Below are 27,031 nucleotides of genomic sequence, written 5' to 3' on the forward strand. Positions count from 1 at the left end.
TTGCTTTCCTTAAAACGTTAAAGAGCAGCATCCGGCTTTTTGCCAAACAATCCAGAGCCATCAAATGGCAAGTGCAACAGTGTTAACTGTACATCCGGGGAAAACTCAGAAGACTTCAGCCACGCACCCCTCCTAGTGGCAACAGAAGACCCCATGACTCTTGCCACTGAATCCGCCATGTCCAGTCCACTTTGTATCACCTGACGTGCTGCTGCCTGGGCATCCGTTAAGACCTCATTAAAGCCAACCCTATCCTCCTCAGATAGTTTTGGCGCCAGTTTCTTTGCAGAGTCCATGAGCGCATGAATATAGCGTCCCAAAAGGCAAGTGGCATTTGTTGATTTAAGGGCCATGCTGGCCGATGAAAAGACCTTTTTGGCCGACTGATCTAACTTTTTAGCCTCTGTCACTTGGAACCTGAGGAAAAACACCCTTAGATTTTCCTGAACAAGCAGCCTGACACACCAGGCTCTCAGGCGAAGGATGTGATGTTAATAACTCAGGGTCCCCTGGAGCTGCCCTATACCTCCTAGCAACTGTCTTAGAAACTGCAGAAGCAGAAAAAGGCTTACACCACACCTCCATCACAGGATCTATGATGGCCTCATTAAAAGGCAATAATGGCTCTGAAACTGTAGTAGGAGAATGCAATACCTCCGTTAGAATATTTGATTTAAATTCAGTAGTAGGCAACTGAAGATCTAACAATTGAGCTGCCTTCCTAATGACTGCATGATATGGAGCCACATCCTTCGAGGTTTCATCGGAAGGTGGAGTAATTTCCCACTCAGGAGACAAATCCAATCCACTAGCCTCTTTAAGTTGTTCAAAAACTTCATCATACTCCACAAGCTCTCCTTCTTCTGCTTCTTCCAGAAGGTACCTTCGCTCATCAAGCACCCTTTGAGCTTCCCTCCTGGACCGGATTCGTACAAGCGGCGTCGGCGGTGCCGTGTTCAAATCCGCCGGAGTCGAACGTGGATCCACAGGAGCAGCCGTCGAACGAGGTCGAGCCGGCGCCAGTTAAGAAGGGAGCGGCGTCGATGTCCTGTTGCTGGTGCAGGGGATATTCACAAGGTGAGGAATCCACTGGCAGATGTATCCATCAGAAAGTCAGTGTCGGTCAGTCAGTCAGTGTCAGTCAGTCAGTCAGTGTCGGTCAGTCAGTCAGTGTCGGTCAGTCAGTCAGTGTCGGTCAGTCAGTCAGTCAGTATCAGTCAGTCAGTGTCGGTCAGTCAGTCAGTCTCGGTCAGTCAGTCAGTGTCGGTCAGTCAGTCAGTGTCGGTCAGTCAGTCAGTGTCGGTCAGTCGGTCAGTCAGTCAGTCAGTCAGTATCAGTCAGTCAGTGTCGGTCAGTCAGTCAGTCAGTCAGTGTCGGTCGGTCAGTGTCAGTCAGTCAGTGTCAGTCAGTGTCAGTCAGTCAGTGTCGGTCAGTCAGTCAGTCAGTCTCAGTCAGTCAGTCAGTCAGTCTCAGTCAGTCAGTCAGTGTCGGTCAGTCAGTCAGTCAGTGTCGGTCAGTCAGTCAGTCAGTGTCGGTCAGTCAGTGTCAATCAGTCAGTGTCAATCAGTCAGTGTCAATCAGTCAGTGTCAATCAGTCAGTGTCAATCAGTCAGTGTCAATCAGTCAGTGTCAATCAGTCAGTGTCAATCAGTCAGTGTCAATCAGTCAGTGTCAATCAGTCAGTGTCAATCAGTCAGTGTCAATCAGTCAGTGTCAATCAGTCAGTCAGTGTCAATCAGTCAGTGTCAGTCAGTCAGTGTCAGTCAGTCAGTGTCAGCTAGAGCAGCTCTGCTGACCTGGTTCTCTGGCTCTACAGCAGGTCTGCTGGCATGGTTCTCTGGCTCTAGAGCAGCTCTGCTGACCTGGTTCTCTTCCTCTAAAGCAGCTCTGCTGACCTGGTTCTCTCCCTCTAAAGCAGCTCTACTGACCTGGTTTCTCTGGCTCTACAGCAGCTCTGCTGACCTGGTTCTCTGGCTCTACAGCAGCTCTGCTGACCTGGTTCTCTGGCTCTACAGCAGCTCTGCTGACCTGGTTCTCTGGCTCTACAGCAGCTCTGCTGACCTGGTTCTCTGGCTCTACAGCAGCTCTGCTGACCTGATTCTCTGGCTCTACAGCAGCTCTGCTGACCTGGTTCTCTGGCTCTACAGCAGGTCTGCTGACCTGGTTCTCTGGCTCTACAGCAGGTCTGCTGACCTGGTTCTCTGGCTCTACAGCAGGTCTGCTGACCTGGTTCTCTGGCTCTACAGCAGGTCTGCTGACCTGGTTCTCTGGCTCTACAGCAGGTCTGCTGACCTGGTTCTCTGGCTCTACAGCAGGTCTGCTGACATGGTTCTCTGGCTCTTGAGCAGTTCTGCTGACATGGTTCTCTGGCTCTTGAGCAGTTCTGCTGACATGGTTCTCTGGCTCTAGAGCAGCTCTGCTGACCTGGTTCTCTCCCTCTAAAGCAGCTCTACTGACCTGGGTTCTCTGGCTCTACAGCAGCTCTGCTGACCTGGTTCTCTGGCTCTACAGCAGCTCTGCTGACCTGGTTCTCTGGCTCTACAGCAGCTCTGCTGACCTGGTTCTCTGGCTCTACAGCAGCTCTGCTGACCTGGTTCTCTGGCTCTACAGCAGCTCTGCTGACCTGGTTCTCTGGCTCTACAGCAGCTCTGCTGACCTGGTTCTCTGGCTCTACAGCAGCTCTGCTGACCTGGTTCTCTGGCTCTACAGCAGCTCTGCTGACCTGGTTCTCTGGCTCTACAGCAGCTCTGCTGACCTGGTTCTCTGGCTCTAGAGCAGCTCTGCTGACCTGGTTCTCGGGCTCTAGAGCAGCTCTGCTGACCTGCTTCTCGGGCTCTAGAGCAGCTCTGCTGACCTGCTTCTCGGGCTCTAGAGCAGCTCTGCTGACCTGCTTCTCGGGCTCTAGAGCAGCTCTGCTGACCTGCTTCTCGGGCTCTAGAGCAGCTCTGCTGACCTGCTTCTCGGGCTCTAGAGCAGCTCTGCTGACCTGCTTCTCGGGCTCTAGAGCAGCTCTGCTGACCTGCTTCTCGGGCTCTAGAGCAGCTCTGCTGACCTGCTTCTCGGGCTCTAGAGCAGCTCTGCTGACCTGCTTCTCGGGCTCTAGAGCAGCTCTGCTGACCTGCTTCTCGGGCTCTAGAGCAGCTCTGCTGACCTGCTTCTCGGGCTCTAGAGCAGCTCTGCTGACCTGCTTCTCGGGCTCTAGAGCAGCTCTGCTGACCTGCTTCTTGGGCTCTAGAGCAGCTCTGCTGACCTGCTTCTTGGGCCCTAGATCAGCTCTGCTGACCTGCTTCTCTGGCTGTACAACGGCTCTGCTGACCTGGTTTGTCTGGCTCTACAGCAGCTCTGCTGACCTGGTTCTCTGCGCTCACGATGCACGCACCCGACTTCGCGAAAATATATTTAAAAATAATACAAGTTAATTATAAGTACAAATATATTATTTTTATGAATATCTTAGATAATCTCTTGCCCTAATATGTATATTAAAGACACATACATATCATTTTGGAACATACAATTTTTTTGTGGGAGTCGCGCCCCAGCATGTATATGACGTCACGCGGGACCCGCCACCGCGCAAGAATCTCGTACCATAATGCGCATGTGTCGCGAACGCGCAGGAGTCGCGGACTGGTCGCATACCAATCACGCACATGACGTAATATTAAATGTATATGATGTAACTGAAAAACACGCAGCCGTCGCACACGGATCCTTCACATCTTTTCTAAAATGGAGGCTAGAATCCGCGCACCCACCGTGATGTGTACGCTTTAAGTGCGCGACTCCGAAAAAAAATTGGAATTTTGTTTTTTTAAAACAAAATATAAATACATAAAAAAAAAATGAAAACAAAAAAAAAAGTATTTCAGTTGGAATGTTTTAAAAAAAAATGTTTTGCAATTTTCAGAAATATATATAATGTTATTTAATGAATAAAATATGTATAAACAAACAGTTAAACTGTAGAAAATCAGTACAAAAAAATAGGTACAACTACTATCACACTTAAAAATTAGCATTTAAAAAAACCTTAGAAATTCACAGAAAAAAAGTAGGTTTCAGGGGTGTTATAGTTAGCTGGCCATTTCACTCGTACAAAACCATAGAAATTCCTCCGTTATAGTTAGTTCAGCTAACTATAACTCGCGCGCCCGCAATGCACTGCTGCTGATGTCACATATTGCATAATTCATGACATGGTCAGTGACATCACCGATGACCACTGATGACATCTCAAATGACATCACTGATGACATCATCCATGTGACAATCTGATACACCTCATCTTACATCACTCACTGTAAAATACAGAGTACCATATTTGAAACCATTGACACACCAATACCAGTTACTACATACCAACTCACTGATTCCTAAGTCTACACACACAACTCCCCATTCAACAACAGAATCATTTATACATGCAGTCACTAATTAATAGAACACTATCAAATGCACTTATACACATAGATGGACATTGACACATCAGCAGTCATCTTAGTCGGTTATGCAGTCATCCTACTCACTCATGGAAAAAATTAATCACACTTACATTTACTCACACAATTATCCAATAACACCTCATTTATTCAAACACATAGTACCTCATAGTTAATATGTTAAAAATCACCATTACAATTATACACTCGTTCATATATAATCACTGACTCTTACACATACTTATTTATATACACCAACTCTCACATACGCCTTTTATTTTTTTACTTTGTTGAAGATGTACAACTAAAACATATATTTGCTCACCAACACACAAATAAATACACTCGGTCACCCAAACAACTGTTTTCACATGCACTCGTAAACCTATACGCCTAGTCAATCAACCATTCACACATCTATGCATAGAGTTACACACACCCCATCCAACCACACAAACTCAGTGTCCCATACAAATACTCACCCAACTAATCAATAATATACACACTCATGTAGTTAGTGACCAACTGATGCAGCATGTTATACAACAGAGACAGTGATGCACACATTCACATAGTTTAGTTACAGTATTAAGTGAGACACTTTTAATTACTCACTTAGACAGTCAGACAGCTACTAAATCCTCTATCCAGACAGTTATATATCCACTCAATCTTCAATACAGATTGACATCTCAAATATATATGTATATACCAAAGTCAAAACAAGCTTTATTCGGTATATAAAAGTATCCATAAAAGCATTCTACATAATAAAAAATGTCTTCATAATTACGATCCCCTTCTTCCCTCCTCATAAAAAGATTTATTTAAAAAGATACATATTTCATTTTTGATGTATAAACACAATATTAGTCAGTAACATTTCGTGGGGTACATAGAATTACGATGATCTTGAAAAGGTACTTGAAATAAAAGCCAAACATTTGATTAACTAATCAGTCTCATAGACAAGTGATTCCAAATACGAGAGCATTTTCCTTCGCTTAAATTGAGTGAAGGAAATTACCGCATTACACCACATAACATGATCTAATTTACATATAAAATAACAAGCAGTTTTATAGGAGTACAACTTATTGGAAATAAAAAGTGGGCGCAGAATTGATTTCCTAAGATCCCTGTAAAAGTTGCAAAACAGTATAAAGTGCAATGTGCTTTGGGCAGATTTACCATTGCAAGGGCACGTTGGAAGGTTTGCACTCCAGTTGCCCATCTTAGGAAATGCTATCTGAAAACGCAATGTTCATAGCCTTAGTCTAGTCAGATAAAATCTGTGTTGGGTATTCCTAATAAATATAAGATAGCGTTGGGTGCCTAATGAAAAGGGCCCTTCACAGTATGATCTGACATTAGATTTAGTACATAGCCCTGCTTCCCTTTTTATCTTCCTAGACCTGAGGAGTCTCTTTTTAAGCTCCCCCTTACTAAAGTTCTCAATAATCAATGAACAGGATTCACGTCACACTCAATCAGGAGATCATGGACGTATTTTAACCATGGTATCTTCTTTGAATAATCAAGACTAAGACAATCATATTATTTCCTTGGTAAAATGGGTCTATTCCTTCGTCCAAATTCAATTCCATAAATTAATGGTCGATACGCTAATCAAATCGCTTAAAAAGGGAACATCTGTTTCTCTATGGACAAAATAAGTAGCAGTGGAGTTAGGGACTGATAACACCCTACGCAAAAATTTATTTTCCATTATTTGCAATATAGAGGTATCTGCCATTCCCCAGAGGGCACCACCATAGCATACCCCAGATACACATTTACTCCCATAAAGTTTTAAAATCTCACAGGCTTATTACCTATTTTTTGTGAGAATCTAAAAATAGCCTCACTTTTCCTTAAAAATTTCAATTTTCTTAGATTAATATGTGCATTCCAAGTACCTTTACAATTAAAAAGTAATCCTAAATAAGAAAAGGATGAAGTCCTCTCAATGGGTGCACCTTTTATGAAGTGGGTACTACTTTTAGTTTTACATTTCCCGCAGGTCATGACAAGGGTTTTAGATAGATTAATTGCTAGGTCTTTATCAATCAAACTCGGTAAAGTTATCAATCAAAAGCTGAAGACCATTTGCAGTCCTGGAAATCAGGACTGCATCATCTGCATATAATAAAATAGGCGTTACGCGTTTACCCACAATAGGGGCATCAACTTTAAGACCCCGCAGCAAAAAAATCAACTCCATTAATATATATAATGAAAATAAAAGTGGTGCGAGAACGCAACCTTGTCTAATCCCTCGGATAACTTTAAAGTACGTTGTGCATTCCCCTGTTGGTCTGTATCGTATCTTTGATGTTAAATGGACATAAATTTGAGACAAGAGACTAATGATATTAGTTGGAGCACCCATCCCTTCCAGCGTTTGTCATAACATAGTATGGTTTACTAAGTCGAACGCGCTGGAAAGATCAACGAAGCAAAGGTGGAGAGGACCCTCCTTTGCACGTGTGTATGTTCCTATGAGTAGCTTCAAGTTTATACATTGTTCAACCGTTCCGATTCCAATTCTGAATCCATATTGTGGATCAGTTAATATGTTCCCCTCCTTCACCCAACACTCCAACCTAGCAAGTAAAATTCTGCCCAATGAGTTTGAATGTGGAGTCAAGGAGGGAAATCGGTCGATAACATTTAGCACTAGCTCTATTGCCCTTTTTAAAAATTGGGATGATCACACTTTCAACCCATGTTGCGGGCAACGCCCCATTGGTAACCGCATTTAAATTTTTTAATAAAATGGGGTACCAGAAATCAATATTATATTTAAAAACATCTATCGGGACCCCGTCGGGGCCTGCTGCCTTCCCACTTGCACTATCGTGTAGGGTGGTTCTAATCTCGTCTTTAGTAATTATATCAATCTTGCCAAAAGTTAGCAAGATTACATTACCACCCGTCCGAGATCGGACGAGGCCGGGCTGGGCAACACCTCTTGGCCTTACCGTCTAGGATCATCCACATTGGTAAGGACATGTTTTTATTGCATCATTTGTCTGCCCAGAGTCCCATAAAAACAATGGGGAAAATAAAATTAGCCTTCGACAATGTGAAGTCTACGGGGAAAACAGTGCCTATTACAAACTATCTCAAAAGTGCTATGGGAATTTTAAATGATGAGATAGTCCAAGTAGAGGAACAATTGACGGCTACTAAAACAGCTTTAAACGTTGCACAAAAAGGGAAGCGAAATTCACACTAGAGGATCATGTCCAGGATGATAAATCTGACCCAGAGGATATTGGGGGTGGAGTCCAAGATCACGATCAAGGAAATAGTGGCACACAAAGTGATGGCCATAATAACGCCAAGTTAATCCTCAAAAAATTGCAGGCTCATGTGTATTACACTCCCCATTGGAAATTTCTACAGCGTCCGACGCACTTGATCACTCCTCACCACCGGCCAAAAGGAGCAAACACTCTATTTTGGCAAAGCCCAGCACTAAGTCTAACCCCAAGAAATCCAAACTAAAAAGATGAAAAAATTTAAATTATGATAAAAGGGGTACAGGAACTGGGAATGGAGATTTGGACTCATCATTAAATATGCTTGGTATTGATACCCTTATTAAGAAATTGCATGGGAAAATTGACTCTATTGAACAACATATCATGTTTGAAATTAAATCTGTACAAAAGGACCTTTGCCATCTTACTGAACTGATCATAGATCTTAAACAACTAAATATCAGTAGACCATGCATAGAAGCCCTGCCAAAGAGATGCTGTCAAGCAAGCAACATAGGCTACATGTAAAGCAATTGACAGTGAAACTGGGAAGGCGGCATCTGATAAACACCCTGTGAATCATGAGGTGGGGCTATCAGGTCTATCTAAGCAGAGTACAAATGATAAAGGGTCAAACAGAAATCCTCAAAAAAATCTTATTAATGAGCACGGTTCAGAAATGGATCGTCAGCCAAAGAAGATCCAGGGTACTTCTTTGAATTTACCCCCACAGGCCACCCCCTATGTCATTGTTTTAAAAGATGTTCCACGATTAGTTGAAAATTGTATAGATGTATGGGATCCTTGAAAAATAGTGTGGTTCATTGGTTCCCCGTCAATATCCATTGAAGTACTGGAGTTCAATCTCGGGAAATAATAATGCTTAGGAGAGTGGGTTGGGTGGGTGGTACAGAAAAAAGCTGCGAGGGCAACTGTATTGTAGTAAATTTTCGACATCCGGAGTTGGTGGCTCGCTTGTTAGACAAGATTGCTATGAAACAAAGATGGTCTAGAGAATATGTATATAAAACAATTACTGCAGTGGCCCTTGGTTATTTCTATAGATCTAACGTAGAGCGACACCCAGAACCCAATAGGGTACGATATTGCACCGACAATGATATAATTCCACTCATGCCAAATAGATTTGAACTCCTACGACGCTGCAGTGAAGTAGATTGACTACATTTAAAATCCACACCAATCGATGAGCCTCAGTTGCCCGTGTAAACTTTGGAAGGCCTAGCGGTATTAACGCCCTTAGATGCATCCTACTCGGATGAAGAAATATCTCCTCCCCCCACTAGTCTCCAGAACGTGCTAGTTGAATGTAACTTCTTCCCTCATTTTCCTAGCTCAGAAGGCGCACTAGTGACCGAAAATACATTGTTTGGCACTAATAGAGAACCCACCCTTTCTAGTAATTGCTTTCGTAATGATCTGGGAGATTTTCAATCATTAAGATTGTTACAATTCCTTTCATGGAACGTAGCAGGGGTCAAAAATAAATTATCTGAACCCTTATGGTTAAATAGCATACAAAACCGTAACTTAATTTTAATCCAGGAAACTTGGCTTATAGAACCTTTCCATGTAAATGGTTTTAAAACCTTTTTTACTAAAGCAATTCCATCCAAGGCTGGAAGAGCGAGTGGAGGCTTGGCCAGATTACTCTCCATAACCTCCCCTCTAACTCTAAAGAAAAGTTTTACCAATTCACAATATTTCCAGTTTCTATTACTTAGTGTAAAAGGAAAGCAAAACATCATAGTGGTTAACCTCTACAACAATATTTTTAACACTAGAGCAGGCATAATAACCATGCTTGAGGAGGAACTTAATATCTTTTTGAATAGGCTGGAGGATGACTATATTTTGATATGGGGCGGAGATTTTAACATAGAATTATGTAAGGTGTCGACAATGGATCAATGTGGCCACATGGACGACTCAGGGGACCAAATTACCCACTTTTTACACACCCCCTATGGTGAATCACTTAATTATGTGATGTATAAATATGGGTTGGAAGCAATGAAGTTGGGTGACAACGATGGGGTTACTGACCTATACACATGAGGGGGCCAGATCTTCATCATGTATTGATCACTTTCTGATATCTAGGAATAGTAGGCGCTTTGTGAATGGTTGTACTATTGTACATAGCCTATTTAGCGATCCCACCCCATATTGTTAACATTAAAATAGAGTTTATATTCTACGGAAAATCAATGCCCTTTGGCACTTGACATGAGAGCCAAAAGCGAAAATGGGACTTTATTAAGTGGTCTGGCATTAATCCCGTCCTTTTTATGGAAAATGTGATTGAAAATAGCGACCGAGACATTAAAATCTGTTTAGATGAATCTTCAGATAATGTCGAAGTTGTTATTGCTTTTAATAATATTACAATGGGCATAGATAAAACATTGAGATTAATAAATACGAAACAAAGGAACAACAAGGTTTTCTGACCACGATGGTTTAATCAGGAATGCTCGAAATTGAATAAAGCCTTGAAGGATGAATTGAAAGTTAAACCTAGAAATGGTGAAAAGATCAGAAACCTTAGAAAATGTTACAAACAAGCTTTACAGGCCAGGAAAATAGAGAGAAGAGAGATGGCTTGGGAAAACCTGGTCCAGGCAGCCGAAACTAAAAATTCTACTCTCTTCTGGAAAACCATAGATCCACCCCTTTTTAAAGAGGATTATTCGGTAGGGATTGATACTGTGGTGTGTCCAGAGGACTGGCTGTTGTACTTTGAGGGAATTTTTAACCCCACAAAATGTTGCAATAATAATGACATTTGAGATGTCATCAGTGATGTCACTGACCAGGTCATGAATGACGCAATATGTGACATCATCAGCAGTGCATTGCGGGCGCGCGAGTTATAGTTAGCAGAACTAACTATATCGGAGGAATTTCTATGGTTTTGTACGAGTGAAATGGCCAGCTAACTTTAACACCCCTGAAACCTATGTTTTTTTCTGTGAATATATATATATATATATATATACACACACACATACACCTGACATGCAATTAACATAACAGTAATGGTGTTTCCTAGCAGACAGGAGTGCTTAGAAGAATAAAAACCTTTAGTTTTAACACACACATCACAGTAATATTAGTGACAAAAGATGTACTATGGACATTCAATTACTGTGTCCGAAAAAAAAAATTGAAAATGTTAAGAGAATGCACTGGCCGAACAAAGCGGAGGACATGCACTGATTAACAGGCCTTCCTAAAACATCCATTGACCTCTAAAAGACACAGGCTCTATTAGAGGGAGCAATCCTTTTGCTGACTTTTGCTAAATTCAATACAGGCCATTGTAACCTCCGATACACAAAACTTAAATAGTGTCACAAAAGAATAAATACACCTCTAGGTGACCTGGGTTAAATCCATGCTCTGGACAAAATACCGCTCCACGTTCCAATCGTGTGCATTTGTTTAGAACAGAACTTTCAGGGATGTGTAGTGCATTACTTAAACTGATTTAAATTGGAGTAACACCCAAGAACAAAGATCACCAAGTCTGGGACTACAGCAAGTGGTCCCTGGTGACCTATAACATACAGATCAAAATATTACTGGAGCTTGGTCGAAAACCTTCCAAAAACACACTAGGCTGCTCACAAAACATGAGCAATTTCTTGAACACCAAGTTTTATGAAGAATAAGAATTAGCACAGTTAATACCGCAGCTCGAATTCTGGAAGCCTAGCCAATAGGTAATCATTTAAAGACAGACTTTACTATATGTAAATGAACCTAAAACTCTGGGATGGAAAACATTGCAGCCACAATAATCCAAAACCTTTTTACGCCTTACTCTGCATTCAGAGGGCCAGGACTAGTGTTCCTCTCAAATAAGGATTTAAATCTTAAAATCGTGGTAAATCATTTGGTTTTTCCTCAGAAATTGACAACATTTAGTACACACTCATTTTGTAACTGTTGCGCCCAGATGATAGATTGTAAAGGCATGAAGCTGACCCGAGGGGCGATTGAGCGGGCTTGGGGGACTCTTCACTGCTTTCCTTCTGCTGCATGCCTGACGAGCCAGCCTCCTGCTCCTCCCGGTGTCTCTTCATGGGTGCTAGAGCTAGCAAGCGAAAGGTCGAAAAGGTATTCGTAATAAAGTCAAGGAACAGAGATATGGGCAGGATTTTGCCTGATGCATGGACACAGACTGCACTTACCTCATCCATTACAAGGAACTTCAAGTCTCCTCCCTGCCCACCCGCACACACCCTCTCCCCTATTGCACAGAGACTAACAAGCTTGAATGTAAACATGTCATCTACAGAGATCGTGCACTTCGAGTTCTCACCTGACGACTGAGTAGTTTCCTGGGTGAAAGGTTTATTAATTATCTACTTGGACTTGGCAGCAAAGTTCAGGGCTGTGAGTGTATCAAAGTAATATTTCTGTCCAGGAGCAATGTTTGTAATCATTTGTGGGCAGAGCCTCCAAGAGAGTCCTGAAGAAATTGAAAGAAGGTCGTGCTTAAGTATCAACAAATAGGTTATTAGTGACAATTGAAAGAAGTTAAGGAAAGGATAGGCTCCGTGCTCACCTGCAGAAGCCTGGTTAGCTTACTGTCCCTGTATGGAATTCTGTGTAAGCCCTGATTCAGGGCATCAACAACTTTACTGAGAAGAAAGAGGGATGAGTTGATCGCACTGCTCTCCCTGGAACGGATACCCTGGTTTCCTGTGCGCCGGTTATCTTCAGAACCAGCAAGGTCAATCAAGTACAGCTTCCCAGTTAGCTGAAGGGTGAGAAACACTCACTCTTCTGAACCTGTGGGGAGAAGATCCATGAACATTACCGACAAACTCATATAAGGAAAAGAAGCACAATAAGCAACTGTCAATTGAGGATTGGATTCAACCAGTATGGTTTGAATTGTTCCTCTGCAAACAAGTCAAATAGTTAAGTTCCACATTAAATAATACAGAGTGATGAGCCATCTTAACGGAAAGCTCCTTTCCAATGAATAAACGACACAAAAAACAACTAACAAGTTATTAAGGTAGCTACTCTTGGTGCAAGATTACCTAGGAGTAGAAGAAAAAAAAGTAGTGTCGACTACTAGGAAAGTGAAATAGTACCCACAAAAATTAAATGGACTACACACAGCCACTGGATTGTCATGACTGGTTAAAGAAGCTTGCATGCCAAGTGTGGGACATTACGCAGCTACCCTCCCCTTGATGAGCAATACCGCGTGGCTGCGGCTTGAGCGGTTGTTCAGCTTTGTACAAGCCACGGTGCGGTTCTGGCTGGCTGGGATGAAGAAGCTCTCAAAGTCTGAGAAACTGGTTATAATCTTCTGTGTCAGGTTCGGAATGAAAATGTTTGTCCTTGTCCTCATGGATGAGGATATCCTGATGGTTAGGCTCCAATAAATCCAAAACCTGTACAAACAAGTTGGGTCAATACGACTTGAGGATGGAATTTAGTACTAAAAAGAAGCCACCATTTAGATTTTCACTTCTTATATGAAGCCTTTCTTGAACTCACACCAACAATTGCCAGGAAGCAGATAATGTATTTTGATTAAAGATGGTTTAAGTAAAGTACAGCTTCAGACCAACTTGCATTTAAATCTGTCACTATAATGCTCGTCCATTGGCCCTACCCTTCAATATTCAGTCACTCTGTAGAGGGCAGTTTTTGATAAAAGTGATATTTATTCATGGTACCTCATAAACCATCAACTATACTATCACAACATATTAAAGCGTTACATTGGCTCCCGATCAGGAAGCTTTCCTTGTTTAAGACTGTCTGGGTCACAAAGCCTTCTACCCGGAAGGACAGGCCTGCAATGTATACCATGCAATCTTCCACAAGGTCCCTTCTTTTAGCTGTAGCCACTCGCATACACACTAAAAACTTGTGCACACAAAGTGGGGGTAGAGGCTATAGATACCGCACTTTACAAATGAAACGTGTTTACTTTATATATGATTCTTACAGTGCAGAGAACCAAGGAACACTCCCCTCTATGTTCCTCACCAGGACCAAGTCCTGTCACAAAATTGCATACAAACGGGTTCAGCACCGTTCAAAGAAAGTCAATAGATATGTAAAAATGTCCAAGACGTCAGTGGGTTTTTCTTGAAAAAATCTTTCTTTATTGTACGATCACATGGATATGGAGAGTCATGGTCACATAGACCTGAAGAACCTTAGCAGACGCGTTTCGTCTCTAAAAAGAGACTTCTTCAGGGCTAATAAAAAAACATATATAACATACAATTAACTCATTGAGAAAATATATCAACGTATACACAAATACAGATAGAAAAATATACATACATGAAAAACCAAGACTAATGAGACAATTTTAATATAAAAAGCAAGACAAAATATGTACCAGTACTTTCTTTAAAATAACTAGGCCTTCACAATGACGATCCCAAGTTCGAATACGTATTTCTTTAGCCTCTATTATCAATTAAGCGCGCCTATGAGTAATATGTTGAGAGGTTTACATATTGAGCACAGAATATTTCACAATTCGTCAATTAAATATTGTACTTCATACCTTTCTTGAAACAATATAAATGGTTCGGACTGATAGTTTTGAGTATTGAGCCAGCAACCAAAAATTCCAAACTGGCAAAAGGATTTCAGTAGTGATGATTGTTAATCTATAAAAGCCAATATGGAACAAATCCGGTGACATACATGAATATCCACAAAATGTAATTATGTATATACCATATATCATCTATTATAATATACACTCTAAATAAATACATTGCAGTAAGTTCCAAAGTTCAGCTAGAAGATATTACAACTGTGGGCAATATAAATAAACATCTATTCAATGAAAAAAGTTGTTCATTGCTTACTAGAAGAAATTTAGAAAATTATAAACAAATGAGAGCAAGAGCTAGGTAAAACATATTGAATATTCAAAAGGCCACGGTGGCATAACAGTTGTAGCTTCATGCTACCAATGAAGCAACAGTTGTTGCCATCCGATTAAAATGAATGAATATTAATCATTAAAATGTTCAATTTTTAAGAGCAATGTTGCATACAAATATCTTAAAAAAGTGCACCTCAAATCTTGAGAAATAAATATCCTAATTAGTTAACATATACACATTAGGACGAGGTCATACATACCAAAATCATAAAATCCAACAAGTGAGTATCTGTATAATAATCGATAATAACAAAAATTTGTATTTATTTTTAAATACCCCACCTATTCGTTCAGAAAGAACGTGTCAAACATGTTTAGGTGAGATATACAAACATCAAACGAGAACCAGAACTATCGAAGAGTATCAGAATATGTAGTTATATCACAAAATCTCTCCTATACATGAGCAACCTCCTAAATTAAAGACGCTAACAGAAGTTAAAACGTCCCACTCTACCAATGAGCGAGAATGTTTCTTGACATTTAAAAGTCTATCTTCAACCAGACAACATTACAGGAAATCTAGCGGCTTATAATGAGCGTAATGAAGGAGATTTATATATTATGTCGCGTTACTGGAAGTCGCACTAAGTTTATAAGTTGCAAAAATAGGTTGAGAGTTGCTTGGTTTGTGCAGTCATTTTACATATCTAGGCCATACCTAAGCATGCTGCGCCGAATTTAAAAGTTCATAATTGTTAAAATGAATTAACACTCCAGTATTCCGATACTCTCAGTAAAGTGAAAATACTGGTGCAGCAAGTAAATGGCTTATTTCCATTTCAATAAACTCACCTATTAGGGTATGGTAACCCGGGTCTTCTGGTCTCGTTGTTTTCGGTAGAGAAACAGAATGACCAGAAGTGAGCGTTTTTAAATTATCCGCTCCGTGATGTGTTTCACCTGTGCAGAAGTGAACACCAACGACCACGCAAATGGCCAGGGATTATAGGTTTACGTGTCGTCCATTTTTAAAGAGTAAACAGTCATAGTAACAAGGAACAGGGCATATAAACTCAGCCTCAGAAGACACATACAATACACTCCAGGCTAGAACAAGTTACTTACCTTCAGTAACAACAAAGCAGATTCCTCACCTTGTGAATATTCCCCAGGCGTCCAGCTGGATCCGGAAGCTTCAAAAGCAGTTCTCCTGCTTGCCAGGAGGTGGCAACGTGCAGGTTCTGAAGACACGCAGCGCTACATATAAGCATCAACCATGGATGCTAACATTAGTTCTATGCTGCTTACGCCTTCTGAACCACAGTCCATTAGCAGATTAGCATGGCCAGTGTGCAGATGTCCAAAACTGGCACTTTGATATGAAAAGAGTTCAGTTCCCAGAGGGTTGTTTAGGAACGTATAGGTTCTTACCTGTCAGTGTAGTTTTGCAGCTTAAAGAATTTTCTGGATTTACATGTCGTAAATTATTCCATCTAGTGGTTAGGTTGGCCCGGGTGGGTGTGGGGCAAGAGAGCACCAAAGAGAGAGCTCCAAAGAGAGAGAGCGAGCGCCCCAAAGAGAGAGAGAGAGAGAGAGCGAGAGCGCCAAAGAGAGCGAGAGAGCGAGCGCGCCAAAGAGAGAGCGAGAGCGCCAAAGAGAGAGCGAGAGCGCCAAAGAGAGAGAGCGAGCCAGAGAGAGAGAGAGAGCCAGAGAGAGAGAGAGAGCCACAGAGAGAGAGAGAGACACAGAGAGAGAGAGAGACACAGAGAGAGAGAGAGACACAGAGAGAGAGAGAGACACAGAGAGAGAGAGAGACACAGAGAGAGAGCGAGCCAGAGCCAGAGAGAGAGCGAGCCAGAGAGAGAGAGAGCCAGAGCGAGAGCCAGAGAGAGAGAGAGCCAGAGCGAGAGCCAGAGAGCGAGAGACAAGAGAGCGAGAGCGAGCCAGCGAGAGACAAGAGAGCGAGAGACAGAGAGCGAGAGACAGAGAGCGAGAGACAGAGAGCGAGAGACAGAGAGCGAGAGACAGAGAGCGAGAGACAGAGAGCGAGAGACAGAGAGCGAGAGACAGAGAGCGAGAGACAGAGAGCGAGAGACAGAGAGCGAGAGACAGAGAGCGAGAGACAGAGAGCGAGAGACAGAGAGCGAGAGACAGAGAGCGAGAGACAGAGAGCGAGAGACAGAGAGCGAGAGACAGAGAGCGAGAGACAGAGAGCGAGAGACAGAGAGCGAGAGACAGAGAGCGAGAGACAGAGAGCGAGAGACAGAGCCAGAGAGAGACAGAGCCAGAGAGAGACAGAGCCAGAGAGAGACAGAGCCAGAGAGAGACAGAGCCAGAGAGAGACAGAGCCAGAGAGAGAGCCAGAGCCAGAGAGAGAGCCAGAGACAGAGAGAGAGCCAGAGACAGAGCCAGAGAGAGAGCCAGAGAGAGAGAGCCAGAGAGAGAGAGCCAGAGAGAGCGAGAGAGAGCGAGAGAGAGCCAGAGAGAGAGCGAGAGAGAGAGAGCGAGAGAGAGAGAGCGAGAGAGAGAGCGCGAGAGCGAGAGAGAGAGAGAGAGCGAGAGAGAGAGCGAGAGAGAGAGAGCGAGAAAGAATGAGCACGCCAACGCGAGCGAGAGAGAGCCTTATCCATGCTAGGTTCCGACTCCGGGGAAAGGAGCGAAGGCGGAGCCGAGGAGGCAAGGCTACGGCCCTGGCACGGCATCTACACTGGCTCCCGACAGGCGACTGCCTGCCCGGGACTGCCATGTCAACAGTTTCCGACTCCGGAGAAAGGAACGGAGACAGAGCCGAGGAGGCGAGCCGGCGCCGACCCCGGCTCCAGACAGGCGACCGCCTGACCGGGAGCCTGGGGTGTGCTCAAAGCAGGGCTATGAGCACCGGCAACCACCAGCGGCGCCACAGAGTGCCCAACCGGGCTATGCGGCGTGTCAGAGGCACCGTGGGTCGTAGAGGGGGACCCAGGCGGGCCGTGCCCTAACGACTCCATGTAGACCGTAGAGGGGGACCCAACCGGGCCGTGCCCTAACGGCACCACATCTCCGACGTCCCTGGGAGGCAGAGGCTCAATTGGCTTCTGAGAGGGGCTCAGGTGCGACTTCGGCACATTGACGGAAAATCCCAGCAAATGCAGGAGGACGGCCATTGTCTGGAGGTGGGAGACGACTTCCTGGGGCAAGCCCGCCTTCAACAACCAGTTGTCAAGATAGGGGAAGACTGGAACCCCTGATCTGCACAGATGCGCTGTGACCACCGCCATCACTTTCGTGAACACCCGAGGGGTACTGGTAAGGCCAAAGGGGAGCACGGCAAACTGAAAATGCTCTTGGCCTTCCGTGAACCGCATGTAATGCCGGTGGCAGGCAGGACGGGGATATGAAAATATGCGTCCTGCAAGTCCAACTCTACCATCCAGTCTCCAGGGTTGAGGGCAGCCAAGACCTGAGCCAGACTCAACATCTTGAACTTCTCCTTCCGGAGGAAGCGGTTGACGTTCCTGAGGTCCAAGATGGGGTGCAGGCCCCCTTTCTCCTTCTTGGGGACCAGAAATTAGTGGGAACAACAACCACATCCTACTTCTGGCCCAGGAACACGCTTGATGGCCCCCTTGACCAAGAGGGCCGTGACTTCCTACTGGGGAAGCACAAAATGGTCCCCCGATACGCGATGGAACTGAGGTGGCATGGCTGGAGGGGCAGACTCGAAGGGGAGGGAGTAGCCCCTTCGGATGATTTGCAATACCCACCTGTCCGAGGTAACGGAATGCCAGTGGGGGAGGTGATGGCGAATCCTGCTGCCCACGGGCATGAGGTGAGCCCCAAAGCTCGGACTAGAAAGGCTTAGAGGTGGCTGCTGCTGGAGCGGAGGTAGACTGACCTGCACGCTGGCCCTGTCCCACCGTGGGGTGGACCCCCGTCCGCGGCGAGGTTGGTCCTGCGCAGGGTTCCGGCTGAAGGAACGTGTCGGGGCGCCCCTTCCGTGGCCACGAAAGGAACGAAAAGCAGACGTGGCTTGGCGCGTGGTGGAGAGATCCAAGGACTTGGCCGTAGCTCAGGAGTCCTTAAAACGCTCCAGAGCACTATCTGCCTTATCTCCAAACAGTATAGTCTTAGGGGAACACCCAATATACCCTTGAGGGCTTGGGCAAATTTGATTGCAAAAGTAATGTGCCAACAAGGGATTTTGTTTAGAAAAGTTAAGTTGTTTTGTAAATTATAGAAAATTAATTTTTAGATGAGTTCAAAGCTGATACTCAACCACATATTGTTTAACTGAATTGATCAAAGATATACAACACACACAGGGTATCTTTTTAGTGAAAAAATCACCGATTTTTTTATATATAAACAATCCATAAAAAGGAGTACAAATAAACAATTGAATGTGCAGTGTAACATGAAAAGAGAAAAAATTGAATGTTATCCACAGTCATGACACAAAATATCCAATCCAATAAAGAACACAGAGATCTATCTCATATTGGGAGAGCAATCAACTGTACATAGATGTTGTGGAAATGGATAATGTAGTCGACGTTTTGGTCTGTGAGGGCGTCAATCCGTCAGACCATCTTCAGGACAGTGGAAATTTCAAAAGGGGACTCTTATGAATCATTGAATTCAATTTAGAGGTGATTTCATCTCCTCGTCGAATTTGGTTATGCTGGTTCTCCGGTCTTAGTTGGATGAAGGTATTCCTTTCTGGTGTCTACGAAGGAATAATGCAGCACTGGAAGGCAGTATTATGAATATACTGTTCTCGTGTGTCAGAGGGAGGAATTAGTCCTTCCTGGATTGAAGTTCTTAATTTTGCACAATGTTTCTGTCCGAGGCGAAATGAATTCAAATGCCGTCCGCAAGCAGGAACTCGAGTTCCTGCTTGCGGACGGCATTTGAATTGCCTTCCAGTGCTGCATTATTCCTTCGTAGACACCAGAAAGGAATACCTTCATCCAACTAAGACCGGAGAACCAGCATAACCAAATTCGACGAGGAGATGAAATCACCTCTAAATTGAATTCAATGATTCATAAGAGTCCCCTTTTGAAATTTCCACTGTCCTGAAGATGGTCTGACGGATTGACGCCCTCACAGACCGAAACGTCGACTACATTATCCATTTCCACAACATCTATGTACAGTTGATTGCTCTCCCAATATGAGATAGATCTCTGTGTTCTTTATTGGATTGGATATTTTGTGTCATGAACTGTGGATAACATTCAATTTTTTCTCTTTTCATGTTACACTGCACATCCAATTGTTTATTTGTACTCCTTTTTATTGATTGTTTATATATAAAAAAATCGGTGATTTTTTCACTAAAAAGATACCCCGTGTGTGTTGTATATCTTTGATCAATTCAGTTAAACAATATGTGGTTGAGTATCAGCTTTGAACTCATCTAAAAATTAATTTTCTATAATTTACAAAACAGCTTAACTTTTCTAAACAAAATCCCTTGTTGGCACATTACTTTTGTTATCACCAAACAGGCGAGTACCATCAAAGGGCATGTCTATAAGAGAACTCTGAGCATCCACTGAAAACCCAGTGGACCGCAACCAGGCGTGGCGACGGAGGGCCACTGTTGTGGAAATCGCCCTACCCAGTGAGTCCGCGGAGGCCAGTCCACACCGGATGGCGAACTTTGCTGCATCTTTCCCCTCAGCAACAGCTTGGGGAAAGCACTGTCCGGACCTCCTCCGGACACTGAGTCAGCACCTGCGCAACCATGCCCCACACAGCGTGGGAGTAGCGGCCCAAGAGGCATGTGGTGTTCACAGACCGCAGCCCCAAGCTGGCAGAAGAAAACAGTTTCTTGCCGAACTGTTCCAGCTTCTTGGATTCCTTATCCGGCGGGGCGGTTGGGAATGCGCTTTGGGAAGTGGAGGCCTGGATGACCAGGCTCTCCGGAGTTGGGTGGGTTGTCAAAAAAGCAGGGTCACCCGGGGCCGGGTGATGACGCCTGGCTATGTTTTTATCCATGGGAACCCCCGTTGCTGGTCCAGACCAGGTGCCCATCAATACGTCAGTTAACGCCTCATTGAATGGCAGCAGGGGCTCCATAGAGATTGCCGCTGGCTGAAGTACTTCAGTGAGGAGATTAGTTTTGAGGGTCACCGTAGGCAGGTCAAGGGCCTCAGCTGCTCTACAGAGCACCATAGTGTACGTGGCACCCTCCTCCATAGCCACAGCAGGAGGATAAAGAAAACCAGGTTCAGAGGAGAGGTCAAGGCCACCTGCATCCTCCAACTCTTCTGTCCATTCCTTTTCGGACCTGCACTGCCGTGCGAGAGGGTCCTCAGACCCCTCCCAGTCATCCCCATCCTCCACTGCCCGTGGAACAGGCTGCGGCAGCAGGGGAGGGACAGGGGAATAAAAAGGGTTGAACAGCGCCTGTCGGGTTCCGTGTCCCAATTAGGGTCCCAACTAGAGACAAACTTGTCCGGGAAACCGGGCAAGGGCGGTGGTGGAATGAACGGAACCCACTGCGGCGCCGGGAACGGAGCCGCGGGTGGCGCCGGAGCTGCCGGCGGAGGACCTTGCAGCGCCGGAGCTGCCGGCAGAGGACCTTGCAGCGCCGGAGCCGCCGGCAGAGGACCTTGCAGCGCCGGAGCCGCCGGCAAGGGATGGCCCTCGGCTGGGACCGCACGGCCCGAAGGCGCGCCGGCGGGAGCTCTAGGTTTGAAAAGGCGGTCCATGGCAGCAAGGAAAGCTTTCACCTGGGCAGGAGTCGCCGATGGACCCGGATAAGGTGGGTAGGTCCCAGGACCCACAGGCCCCAAAGGAGCCAGAGGGGAGGTACCCGGAAACCGACGGGGGGACATCAGAGAGCGACAAAGCTTCTTCGAATTCTTCTTATGACGTCTCTTACCCAATTCAGAGTGTGAAGACTTCGAACCCAAGGAGCGATGATGATGGCTCCGCGGTCGGTCCCTCGATCAACCCTTAGACCTCGAACGGCGCAAAGTCGACTGCCGGGCCTCTAGCAGCTTACGAGACCGCTCCTGTAAGGCTTTCGGAGCCATGCCCAGACAGTCGGAACATGACCAGGAGTCATGGTCGTGCTCCAGACAGTAGAGACAGACGCCATGGGGGTCAGCCACCAACATCGTACGGCGACAGGCCCCACAGGATTTAAACCCAGGTATCCCTACGTGTCACCAGGAGTCAAAGACTCAAAATTGAAAGACAAAAAGTCTCAAAAGTTAGTCAAAAAGTGACTAGCGTACGTGCTCTAACCGGATCTGCGCTTGCTGGAGCAGAAAAAGAAATAACTGATGTCAGGGTGCAAGGGGGCGCCTAAATAGTGTCCGTGAGGTCATCTCTGCACATACGACGCCAGTGATGGACGCCGAGCCGCATGACACCACTTTCTGACACGCAGGGGTACTGCTCACAAAAGAATAAATACACCTCTAGGTGACCTGGGTTAAATCCATGCTCTGGACAAAATACCGCTCCACGTTCCAATCGTGTGCATTTGTTTAGAACAGAACTTTCAGGGATGTGTAGTGCATTACTTAAACTGATTTAAATTGGAGTAACACCCAAGAACAAAGATCACCAAGTCTGGGACTACAGCAAGTGGTCCCTGGTGACCGTGCACATTAGGTACCTATAACATACAGATCAAAATAGTACTGGAGCTTGGTCGAAAACCTTCCAAAAACACACTAGGCTGCTCACAAAACACGAGCAATTTCATGAACAGCAAGTTTTATGAAGAATAAGAATTAGCACAGTTAATACCGCAGCTCGAATTCTGGAAGCCTAGCCAATAGGTAATCATTTAAAGACAGACTTTACTATATGTAAATGAACCTAAAACTCTGGGATGGAAAACATTGCAGCCACAATAATCCAAAACCTTTTTACGCCTTACTCTGCATTCAGAGGGCCAGGACTAGTGTTCCTCTCAAATAAGGATTTAAATCTTAAAATCGTGGTAAATCATTTGGTTTTTCCTCAGAAATTGACAACATTTAGTACACACTCATTTTGTAACTGTTGCGCCCAGATGATAGATTGTAAAGGCATGAAGCTGACCCGAGGGGCGATTGAGCGGGCTTGGAGGACTCTTCACTGCTTTCCTTCTGCTGCATGCCTGACGAGCCAGCCTCCTGCTCCTCCCGGTGTCTCTTCATGGGTGCTAGAGCTAGCAAGCGAAAGGTCGAAAAGGTATTCGTAATAAAGTCAAGGAACAGAGATATGGGCAGGATTTTGCCTGATGCATGGACACAGACTGCACTTACCTCATCCATTACTAGGAACTTCAAGTCTCCTCCCTGCCCACCCGCACACACCCTCTCCCCTATTGCACAGAGACTAACAAGCTTGAATGTAAACATGTCATCTACAGAGATCGTGCACTTCGAGTTCTCACCTGACGACTGAGTAGTTTCCTGGGTGAAAGGTTTATTAATTATCTACTTGGACTTGGCAGCAAAGTTCAGGGCTGTGAGTGTATCAAAGTAATATTTCTGTCCAGGAGCAATGTTTGTAATCATTTGTGGGCAGAGCCTCCAAGAGAGTCCTGAAGAAATTGAAAGAAGGTCGTGCTTGAGTATCAACAAATAGGTTATTAGTGACAATTGAAAGAAGTTAAGGAAAGGATAGGCTCCGTGCTCACCTGCAGAATCCTGGTGTTGAAAATTGAAATAACGGTATGAGTAAGCATTCACTAAAGACATGAATTCTCCTTCCAGACCGAGTTTCTTCCTTTATGTTGACTAAAGCTAGGACTCCATTTTGTATGGTCATGCCTCCACGTGCGTAGCACGAGAAGAGTCCTACCTTCGTGTTAGTCGCTCTTGTAATCTGCCTAGTAACAGTCTATAAATAGCTCCTTTGTCCGTCTGACGAAGCCCAGACTTGACCACATCTGTTATCAGTTAGTCCTTGCTTGACCATGTTTTCGCGGGCTCAAGGAGTGTGTTAGCTCCGCCCATATATTGATTCTGTATTGAAAATGACCATAAAAGGTAATATTCTTTGCCTCATGATGTATCCACCCACTTATGAGCCCCTCTGTTGTGTATAAAAGGGGACCGTGTATGCAAGTTCGGGGTGCTACTCTATGCAATACTGAAGTGTTGTATGGATTGTAGGACCACCCTTAAGGGTTAATAAACTTTGTCTTTGTACTTTGCAGTTTCCGTGCCAACTTCCTTATAGATTCCATTTGCAGGAGAGCGAACCCTTGTGTCCTGCTGGCCTAGCTGGGGCCTATATTCATCAATTGGCGCCCGTCACGTGGGGCTCATCGGCGACTCGGATGCTCGAAGGACTGGTCGTGACGAAGGTGAGGAATTTGGCCGGGGATGTGATCACTGCCAGAGGCACTTTAGTCCTGGCATCCCGAGGTTTTCTTCCTTCCCTTCCGAGCTGACCATCTGGGTGGCGCCGGTCCTCGACTGAGACCTCTTCTGTCGGTCCTGCCGTGACAGCCGTTTGGGCGAATTTTGGAGCTTGGCAGTTGGAATCTGGACACTCTTGATTGGTAAGAACCGCTGTACGGTACTTGCTCCGAGTTTTTTTGAAGCCTGGTTTGGCTATTTGAGTTTGATTTGTGATGACCGGTCATATCTTGTATTGATTATTGTGAGAATATATGCGTTGCAACACATATAGGCAGGTAATGTGGAGATATTTCTCCGGAGCTGTGTAACTTTGAGCGGCACAACGTTTAAGTGCCATTTTTTTGATAATACTGCATATTTTGCATTATTTTTGAGCATGCCTGCTTTTAGCGCACTCCGTAAGTGGTGCTGCTGCTTTGGAAACCGGTTAAACCTCGAGGAATCTGCTCCAGCTCCCCCGGAGGGGACTCCTAATAGGGATATGTATGTGAAGCATGGTCTTTCTTCCATAATGTACAGCACAGTATGGAGGAAATACACCAGAAAGGATCCTGAGTTACGATGGCCTTTGTATGGGTCGTTTGATATGCGTAAGATTGAGTATGTGGAACAGTGTATGTGTAAACGGCGTGCTCGTCAAGATATGTTTGAGTGTGTCCGGTTATGGGTGAAGGAAGTGCGTGAGCGAGAGAAACGTGAGAAAGCGCTGTTTGATAAAGAGCAACGGAAGAATGATCATGTGCGAGCACAGGAAGCGAAGCGTCGGGAGGAAAGAGAACAGACGGAGAGGCAAGAGAAAGAGCGTAGGTTGCAAGTCTCGGGTCAATATGCTGTTCGTCAACCACTTTATCCTGTCCTTAATAATCCTGACGATGATTTTTATTTATTAGATCGCTCTCCGCCCCCTTATGTTGGCGCGTCTGCCCCGAGGTCACAGGATTCTGGATCGGCTTCGGATAAGGTAGACATGCGGTCCATGTTATCGGTTGACCGAATGGGTGAGCTTCGGAAAGTTTCTTTTCGTGCACTTAAGGGCAAGTTATCCCTTGCTGAGTTGTTGGATTCTTGGGAGAAGTGGCAGGATAGAGAGAAGTTGTATTTTTTGGGCCACTTTTCTGATGAAGTGATTACTGTTTTCCGGAAATATTCGGAAGTTTGAGCCTGATGATGTAGTATTAGATGCTAAGGCATTGCGTAATGGTGTTTTTTCTCCCTCTAAGGCGCCTGATGCGGTTTGACGGCTGTTTGCATTACGGGACGCAGCGAGTGACCTTAAAGAGAGGGCGCGCCTAAAAGCAGAGGAGGAAAAGCAGTCGGATTCGCGTACCGGTGATGGCCAATCATCTACCTCCCACTCAGATAAGAGCGAACTAGTGCATGCTAAACCAATGCGAGAGGCAGCACCCTTGTATGTTCCTCCTAAAGGAGCGGGAACTAGTGCGGATATTACCTCCGCCGATGCGAAGGGATATTTTGTGTACAATTGGGTTTATACTCCCTGGCATAGGGCTGATGTTATGGCATTAAAAAATGCATTGCCTGATCCCCGCAAGAATCCAGCGGCCTTTTACGAAGAAGTCGAGGGGGCCTTGAATTCTTGTACTATGACCTTAGCAGATATAGATCTGTTCTTTGGGCTTATTTTACCACCGGATATGTGGCGATCCGTACGGAAGGTGGACGATGTTGCCGCTTTTAAGGCTCGGTGGTCTGAGGATGAGGATAGGGAGAGGAAGCCCGCGCAGAAACCACCTCAGATTATCTTAGATCTCCCTGCTGCTATTTTGACTAAGTTAAAAACAATCATTCCCCCTAAAAAGATCGACTGGAATATGTTAGCTTCGTGTAAACAGAAAGTTGATGAATCAGTTGCAGATTTCTTTACGCGCTTTGAGGAGACGTTTCATGATTTTAGTGGTCAGTCACTTACGGATGATACGGGTCGACACCTCTTTGCTGATAAATATGTGGCGAATTTATTACCGGCAATAGCAGCCCGCCTAAAAGCGAGTGAAAGTTCTTGGTCCACCGCGTCCCCGACAGCCCTCCTGACTATAGCTCAGTATTATGAGCGTCAGGAGCAAGAAGCAAAGGGGCAGGAGGAGAAGAAATCGAAAGATCTAAAAACGAAGGTGATGTTAGCGCAAGTGTATGGTCCGCCCCGTCGGGGTGTCAATAGAGGTAGGGGAGGATTTTATGGTCCTCCTTCGGGCCGATCTGATTTGAATAGGAATCAATGTGCGTATTGTAAACAATCGGGACACTGGGCCAGAGATTGCCCGGCGTTGTATGCTTCGCGTCAGGGGCATAATCAGGGTGGCCCGAGAGGTAGAGGGGGTTCCTCGAATTTTAGAGGGAATTCTAATGATCACGCTCGTTTTGACCCTGCCGGGCAGCAACGAGATAGACCTAATGTTTTTGATCGACAAAACCAGTATCAAGTGTCAGGGACTGACCGCTCTGGGTACCATGATTCACAGCATGCATAGGAATGCGTTGGATGGGGGTTAGAATCAGTTGAGGTGCCGGTTGATCAGAAGGGTCCTTATGTATCAGCGGAGGTTTTGGGTTCTACTGATCAGTTCCTAGTAGATACAGGAGCGACTCGTAGTGCGCTGTCTAAACAATTGGTTCCGAGGGCTCCCCCATCTGGCTTAATGGTTACATCGGTAGGGTTTGACGGTACACTCTCCCGAAGCCCTCTTTCTCGACCCCTTACATTTCAGGTTGATTCTTTTTCTTCACCCTGTCTGTTTTTGCTTGCCCCGAACACGCCGGACAACATTATGGGTCTTGATATGCTCAAGCACTTCAGAGCTACGATCCGCTGCTCCCCTGCTGGAGTGCGTGTGATATTAAATGATAATTACCCTCTGTCTGAACGGATGTGTGTGGTTGCAGAGGATGCTGTGTTAGCGACCCTCCCTCGTACTTTGTGGGCCACTTCGGATACCGATGTGGGACAGATGGTGATTCCGCCTGTTCACATTAGTGTCCAGGAGGGGGCGGTGTTACCACGCCTTCCGCAGTATCGTATTTCCCAGGAGG

The 27,031-nt window shown here is 45.1% G+C and overlaps 1 pseudogene; it reads right to left on the minus strand.

The window, feature by feature from the left end:
- The window catches only part of LOC146811920 (kinesin-like protein KIF22), a 91,815-nt pseudogene that overhangs the window by 51,896 nt on the left and 12,888 nt on the right, over positions 1 to 27,031 (minus strand).

Source organism: Triturus cristatus, chromosome 7, assembly GCF_964204655.1.
Source record: "Triturus cristatus chromosome 7, aTriCri1.1, whole genome shotgun sequence".
NCBI classification, from domain to species: Eukaryota; Metazoa; Chordata; class Amphibia; order Caudata; family Salamandridae; genus Triturus; species Triturus cristatus.